General features: G+C 41.6%; 1 pseudogene; it reads left to right on the top strand.

The window, feature by feature from the left end:
- Positions 1-5,201: 5,201 nt before the first annotated feature.
- LOC101089370 lies at positions 5,202-7,561 on the top strand (annotated as a pseudogene).
- The last annotated feature ends 439 nt before the right edge of the window (positions 7,562-8,000 follow it).

Here is an 8,000-nt window from a genome sequence, read left to right as displayed (position 1 = left end):
TAGGGCTTTATAAAAGATATTTGTGTGGCCACAGGCCATTGCTTCAAATAAACCCACCTCAGGAATACTGAATCTCAGAACCTGCACTTAAACTACATGGGTTTTGAAATTGGGGTTCTTTTAAAATTTTTGTATCTTCGGGGTGCCTGGGTGGCACAGTCGGTTAAGCGTCCGACTTCAGCCAGGTCACGATCTTGCCATCCGTGAGTTCAAGCCCCGCGTCGGGCTCTGGGCTGATGGCTCAGAGCCTGGAGCCTGTTTCCGATTCTGTGTCTCCCTCTCTCTCTGCCCCTCCCCCGTTCAGGCTCTGTCTCTCTCTGTCCCAAAAATAAATAAAAACGTTGGAAAAAAAAATTAAAAAAAAAATTTTTGTATCTTCAATATCCAAACCTTTGGAAGTAAGCTGGTATTTATCATTCTCTTATATAACTGTTGCATAAAGCACTGAACCTGAGACCTGCAAAAAGTCTAAAAAATCACATATACACAAAGCTATAAATACATGATTGTAGACACATTTTCATTGAAATATACTTTATATTAAACATAGGGCTATATATGCCAAGTAGTACAAATACAAGCGTAAACATGAAACAGACTCAACTCCCAAAGATCTTGCTGATAAGCAAGAGAAATGGAATCACGATAATAATTTATATCAATTAGAGTACCTCTGGATGCAAGTAGCAGAAAATGCTAATTCATAGTGGCTTCGATAATTCAGAAACGTAGCAGCAAGTCCAAAGGTGGGGTAGGTTTTAGAATTGGGTGAGTTTGTGACTGACATTATTATAAAAAATCCAGGTCTTTTCCATTTCTCTGCTCTGTGTCTTCAGTGTTCCCTTCTTCTTCAGTTTAGGAAATGACTTCACTCCTATGTGCCAGATCCAGATGTAACATCTGGATATGACAATTTCCAGAGGCAAAATGAGTCTATCTCTTCTTTTTTCTCTTGTAACCCCCCCTCTTCCATCATTGCATTGTTTCAGACCTGGGTCACATTCCCAACTCTACCCCAACCACTGGCAAAACGGGTTACGGAGCATGGTGAGGATTTATTCCTGAGGTTATGAGTGTGGTCAGTGTTCCCAGAAACATGTGGAAGAGGTAGACACCAAAACATAATTGAGACTCTGGAACTTGGGGCAAGGGAAGGTAGATGGTAGGAGGGCAGCTCACATCTGCTATATTATTTAATATTAACTTGGCATTCGATGCTATGCAACTCCTTTTAATATCCATTATCACTTGAATGTGAGCTCCATGAGCTCAGATATCTTTTGTATGTTTTGTTCTAGGATCTATCAAAAATACAGTGAAAGTTCCTGGCACATAGTAAATACTCAAGAAATATTTGTTGAATTAATGAAATATTGACTGCATTATTTCACCCTCATGCAAAGAGAAGTTGAGAGTGGTTATATGGATTGTCCAGTCATCTAGCTATAGAATTTCAAAAGAAAAATTTTAATTTGTATTTGCTAGATTTCATATCCAGTGTTTATTTAAATTATTTTGGCTTAGCTGCCTTATTTATTACAGAGGTATGGATAAAGTGTTCTTCAAGGCATCTTCAAGGAATAGGTATTGATTCTTACTGGAATAGTTAGGAAACTTCATGCAGAAAGTATGTACAATTTCTACATGGAGTTCTCAATGCACACCTTCATACAGATAATAGCAAGTAACTCTAACTGGGTTCAAGTCCAAAATCCCAAATATTCATGCAATAATTATATGCATATAATCTGTATAAGAGCATAAGAAAAACATTTTTCTTATTTAAAAAAAGTTTGCTCTATTTTTAACCACTGTATTTAATAATAACCCACTGGATTTTTTTCTTATCAGTTTCTACTTTGATATGTCAACATTTGCCTTAAGTTGCAATGTAAGATTGGCTTCATGATCTGGAGTAGTGTGCCTGGGACATTTCATTGTTGACTGGTATAGTCATCAACAGCTATTTACTGAGTACCTCACAGGCCACACAGTGTTCTAAATGTGGAGAACATGGCAGGGAACAACACTGGCCAAGCATCCATTTGTAGACTATGCCAGGTGGTGGTGAGGGTTATGAGGAAACTCAAAACAATGGAAAGGGATAGAAGCCCAGGATGGTGAGAGAAGAAAGGGATGCTCTTTTATACACAAAGTTAGAGACAGCCTCTCAGCTAAGGTAATATTTGCACAGACTTGAATGAAGTCAGGGTGAAGAACATTCCAGAATTAAAGAACAGAAAACACAAAGTCCTGCAGACAGAAGAATGCCTGATGTGTCTGAGGAACAGTAAAGAAGTCAGTGAGACCAGAACAGGACGAGGAGGTGAGGTCAAGGGTCCCCAGAGCACACTGATGAAGGTTCACAGGCTGGGCCGGCATGGCCCATGGCAGGATGGGTAGAGGAGTATGCACGTTGCCTCAAGCAGCCTCATGGAATTCCTTCCATGGGAGAGGACACACCAGCAAAGGCCATTATATAATATCCACACGCACAAATGAAGTTACTCCCAGTTCACCATCTGAAGGAAACCTTGAGGACTAGTGGCAACCAGGCTGGTCTGGGAAGTCAGAAAGGCCAGTGACAGAATCCAGGTTCTGTCATGTGCTTGCCGTGACATACTTTGTCCCTGGGAAAAGTATGTAACCTCCCCGAGTCTCAGCTTTTTCATCCTAAAATATTATCATACCTACCTCATTTTGCTGTGAGGACTAAGCAAAGTAAGGCATGCAATGCGATTAAAATAGTGTCTGGCAGGGCACCTGGGTGGCTCAGTTGGTTAAGCGTCCAACTCTTTTGATCTTGGCTCAGGTCGTGATCTCACAGTTCTTGAGTTCGAGCCCTGCATCAGGCTCTGTGCTGACTGCGTGGAGCCTGCTTGGGATTCTCTCTCCTTCCCTCTCTGTCTGCCCCTCCCCTGCTCACTCCTACACACACATGCACACGCTCTCTCTCTCTCTCTCAAAATAAACAAATAAACATGAAAAAAATTTAAAACCGTGTCTGTCATATAATAGGTGTTTATTAAAGTACACCATTTTTATTATCATCATTATTACTGCTATTATTCACTGGTATTTCCTCAGCATGGCAGATGCACTTACCAGGTGATGCTCTTCCCAAGCTAACTACTCAAAACTGAAGAGTTTCCCCAGAAACAAAAACCATTTTCACTTGCAGAAAGTGGCAATGTCCCTTAGTGAACGTCTGATGGCTGCAAGAGGCAGCTGAGAAGCTGGCAGCCCTTCATGTGGATGAGTAGAAGACAGCCCACCTGAGCCAGGTGGAGGGGAGAAAGAACAAAGCACCCTCTCTGACAGCCTGGGGCACTGCTGCCTGGATTCCACACCTAAAAGCTCTTTTAGGGCCCTGTCTCAGCATCCCAGGAGCAGACTGTTTTCCCTGTGTGTTTTCTGAACAGCCAATATGACTCATCCAAACTGCATACCTGGGCCTGTGGCTTGGGCCATGGTGGAGGGCAAAGGAGGGGGAGCCGCCATAAGGCCCAGGGTGCATGCAGGAGGCCTTGGTGTAAGAGACCCCAAGACTGCATGGCTGCAAAGCTTTCTTGCCTCCCTACGCTGCCTCCATTTGTCTTTCTTAAACCTCATCCAAGGGGTCTGACCTTATGGGGGAAGATGACTGTGCACCTGAAGGACTTGGGGTATCAGGCAGGAGGGATGGGAGGATGGGGCAGGCATAAAGATACAGAGGGATGCGGGAGGGTCACTGTTTGACAACACAGCAGGGCAACATGGAGACAGAAAAAGGCATCTCGTTCTGCTTCCTGGTACCAGGATCTTCCTTTCTGACTGAAACAGGGCAGAGCCACATATTGTATTGCTGTTGTGCTGTACAGTTTACAAGCACATGCCTCCAGCAGTCTTTCATTAAAACCGTGCAGTGCACCAGACCCCCATGTCAGTGCCCTGGACTCTCCCCAGCCAGGACTCCTGCTTAGCTCTCCCCTGGCGCCAAGCCAGCCCTGACTTCTGTTGGTTTCCTTTTAACACATTTTAATAAATATCTGAGACCCCCTGTGACAAGATGGCACAGGGCTGGCAGCAGGATGCAAAGGTACAGAAAACTGAGCCGCTATGTTCACACCTCTGAGTCCAGCCTCACTCTCCGTAGCTGCACTGGTACCAACACCTGTCCCCTCCCAGCCCCCCGCCATTCAGCAGGCTCCTTATGAGCCTCTGAGTTCAGCATGAGCGCTGCCACTCACCAACTATGTGACCTCAGGAAGGAAATGTGTTCTCCTAGAGACTGTTTTCTCATCTGCAAAATGGGGATAATCCCTTTGTCCTGCCCACATCAGCATGACTATTATGAATCCTACAGACAACAGTCACAGAAGACTTTGAAGAAATTAAACATAATATAAAATTCAGATGTCAGAAAGGGTTTTAAATCCCCCAGCTGGTATGAATAGCAAGCATGGGAAGCTTTAGGCACAATGGGATGTCTCTCCCAAGGCATCAATGGTGGGGTTCTAGAAGCTCATAGAGTCCTTCTCAGCTTTATTCCAGTGTTAATTAAATTCCTTGGCCACTGGGAAGGGACTAAAAGACCATCCAGAACCAAAGTGAGTAACCCCAAACACTCACACAACTTCCTTCCTGTCTCTCCTCAAGTGACTTGTTTTTACTGGAACCCAGTTTCCTCTTCCTGTCTGGGAAACTCTGTTTACAAAGACTAGCTCTGTAAAGAAAGCAAAAAAAGAAAGCTCTTTCCACCAAATGGCCTTGGGGTTTCACCAGGTTATCCTCCTAACCTGAACCAAAATAGCTCATGATGCATCATGTATGCTTGGGGTGGGACTGGGGTGGGGAGGTCTTCCCCATATATCTTCCCAGGAGAACCCATTCTGCATGTTTGTCTGTAAAAAGCAATCTGTAGGGATGCCTCTGTAGGCAAATGAATTTGGAAAAATATTCATTTTGGGGAAACTCCATCTCCACCACACTTGTTTACAATATCTAAGCTCCCTTGCAAGGCTGTCTTCTAGAGAAGATCTCCTTGTCTCACACTTCAATGCACTCCCCACTGCATCTACTCATCCAAGTCAAATTTTCTTTCACTGTGTACCGCTCCACCCCAAGGTGACAAAGTCCTGGGTGTGTGACCCCAGACACAGCTCTTCAGGCTTGAGTTTCCTGACTTATAATACGGCTAATAATGGCAGTATTAGCCTATGATGACAGAGCTCTTTGTATCTGCCCTCCCGCAAAGAAGCTATGAGGAGGAAGCTCCTACTGTCTTCATTTCACAGATGAAAACACTGAATCACATGATGGTAAGTAATTCACCCAAGGTAACACACCAGGAGTAGAACCAGAATCAAAATACAGGCACTTTGGCCTATGGTTTTAACCAATATTCTATACTTGTCGACCCTATTCATTGGCATGTTTTGAAGGTCAAAAGAGATAACTGGAAAATGGTAAGTATTTAATAAATATTGCTATATTATTGGATGGAAATACATGTCAAAGCACCTGTTATAGTGTCTGATTCATCACAGGCCTTCAACTTATGTTAGTTCCCTTCCCTTCATCCATCGTCTCAAAGCAATGCCCCTGACCATCATCTTCCCTCAGGTAGCCCAGAATGTGCTGTTTGAAGGTTACTCCTCTGAGAGAGTTATAGCACTCAGTAAATTTTTCCTCAAAACAGAGTCTTCTGAGTAATTGAATCATTGAGGGGGCGGCAGGGATCTGCCATTTTCTAGCTAGTGCTTTAGCTCAAAGGTTCTCAGCCATGGGCACAAGTGTCATCAGTGCAACACAGAGTTTCTGTGATAGTTTCTAAGAAACCTTGATTTTTGGTGAGAAAGCATGTTATTTTTCATGATGGAACTCCAGAGTAATAGTCTTATCTTTATCCATTGTCTTCTCTTCTTTCACTTGATTATCAAGGATAAAGAAAGGAATTATATAATGATAAAGGGCCAGTTCTCTAGGAAGAAATAACAATCCTTAATGTGTATGCACCTAACAACACATGGGGCAAAAAATGATATGGTTGCAAAGAAAAATAGAAGAATCTACTATTACAATTCAGACTTCAACACCCTTCTATAAAAAATAGATTCCAGCAGGCAGAAAATCAGTAAAGATACAGTTGAACTCAACAGTGCCATCAGTTAATCCTCAAGCTCACATGGAACATTCACCAAAGTAGACCACACTCTGAGCCATAAAACACACATTAACAAATGTAGTGAAATAGAAATCATACAATATCTGCCCTCAGACCACAGTGGAATTAAACTAGAAATCAGTAACAAATAGATAGCTAGAAAAAAATCCCAAAATACCTGGAGATTAAGCAATACACTTCTAAATAACACATGGGGGTCCCAGCTCTTCAGATGAGGGACAGGCATGCTGTGCAGTTGGCCAGAACATTATAGGCTATTGGACCTGTGGATGAGGAGGAGGAGCAGGCAGAGGAGGGCTGTCTTGATTTGGTCCCCATTGAGATGAAGGAAAAGTCTAGTCCTGGTGCTAAGATCCCAGTCACAATTATCACCGGGTATTTAGGTGCTAGGAAGACAATACTTCCGAACTATATTTAGACAGAGTAACGTAGTAAAAGATTAATAGTTATGTTAAATAAACTTGAGAAAGGAAGTGCAGTGGATAAATCCTTAGCTGTCAGCCAAGGTGGAAAGTCCTACCAAGAAATGTTAGGACTTAGAAACGGTTGGTTCTGCTGTTCAGTAAAGGACGGTGGCCTTAGAGCTAATGAGAATGTGATGCAGAAGAAGGGAAATTTTGATTACATACCATTAGAGACCACTGGATTAGCAGATCCTGGTGCTGTGGCTTTTATGTTTGGGGTTGATGCTGAATTACGGATTGATATTTATCTTGCTGAGATCGTAACACTTTTGGATTCAAAATATGGATTAAAACATTTAGCAGAAGAAAAACCTGATGGCCTTATCAATGAGACTTCTAGGCAAGCTGCTTTGGCAGATATCGTTATCATTAAAAGAACAGACTCGGTTTCACAAGAGGATTTAAGCAAATTAAGAACAACCATTACATCCATAAACGGAATGGGAAGAATTTTAGAAACACAAAGATCAAGACTTGATCTCTCTAATGTATTAGATCTTCATGCCTTCAGTCTCTGTGGAGTAAGCTTGCAGAAAAAACTCCACTATGTGCCAATAACACAGTCTCACCCTGATCAGAGCATTGTTATGGTCACATTTAAGTATGAGGAAATGCAAAGGAAGAAAGTCTAAATGTATTTGTTCAGAATCTTCTGTGGGAGAAGAGTGTGAGAAGCAAAGATGGAGGTCATATGACTGAAAGGACTGATATTGATCAAACACAAACCCAAACCAGGGATCGTCTAGTCCATGAGCTCTCTGATTTGGAGGAGACTCCGGTGAACAGGGACAGTGACACTGAGAGTACAAATTGATTGGTTCTTATTGATGGGAATTTAGACAAGGATACCCTTAAATAACTATTTATAGCTACTGTGACTGAAACATAAAAGTGGACAACACATTTCAAAGAAGATCAAGTTGGTCCATAGCACTAGAAACATTCCTTATCAAAAAGATTGGATGATAAAATTGTGAATAATTTCCTACTGCATGTGTTTCAAGCATCTATTCTTTGCATTACTTCTGTTATGAATTCTAGTATATTTTCAAATAGTGCTTATTTTATGGAATACATAAAATATGGTAAATAAGTACTGTAAAATATTTGACATTCATACAACAAAACATAATGTCCTCTGGAAAATACATACATACATACATACATACATACATACATACATACATACATAACACATAGGTCAGAAAAGAAATCTCAAGAGAATTTAAAAATATTTTGAACTAAATAAAAATACAATGTATCAAAATTTGTCAGATGCAAAGAAAGTAGTGCTTAGAAAAATGTTCATAGTACTGAATACATGCATTAGAAAAGAAGAAAGATCTAAAATCAATGACCTAAGCTACCAT

The sequence above is a fragment of the Felis catus genome, chromosome B4 (assembly GCF_018350175.1).
Source record: "Felis catus isolate Fca126 chromosome B4, F.catus_Fca126_mat1.0, whole genome shotgun sequence".
Lineage (NCBI taxonomy): Eukaryota > Metazoa > Chordata > Mammalia > Carnivora > Felidae > Felis > Felis catus.
This window is presented reverse-complemented; position numbering and strand designations above follow the sequence as displayed.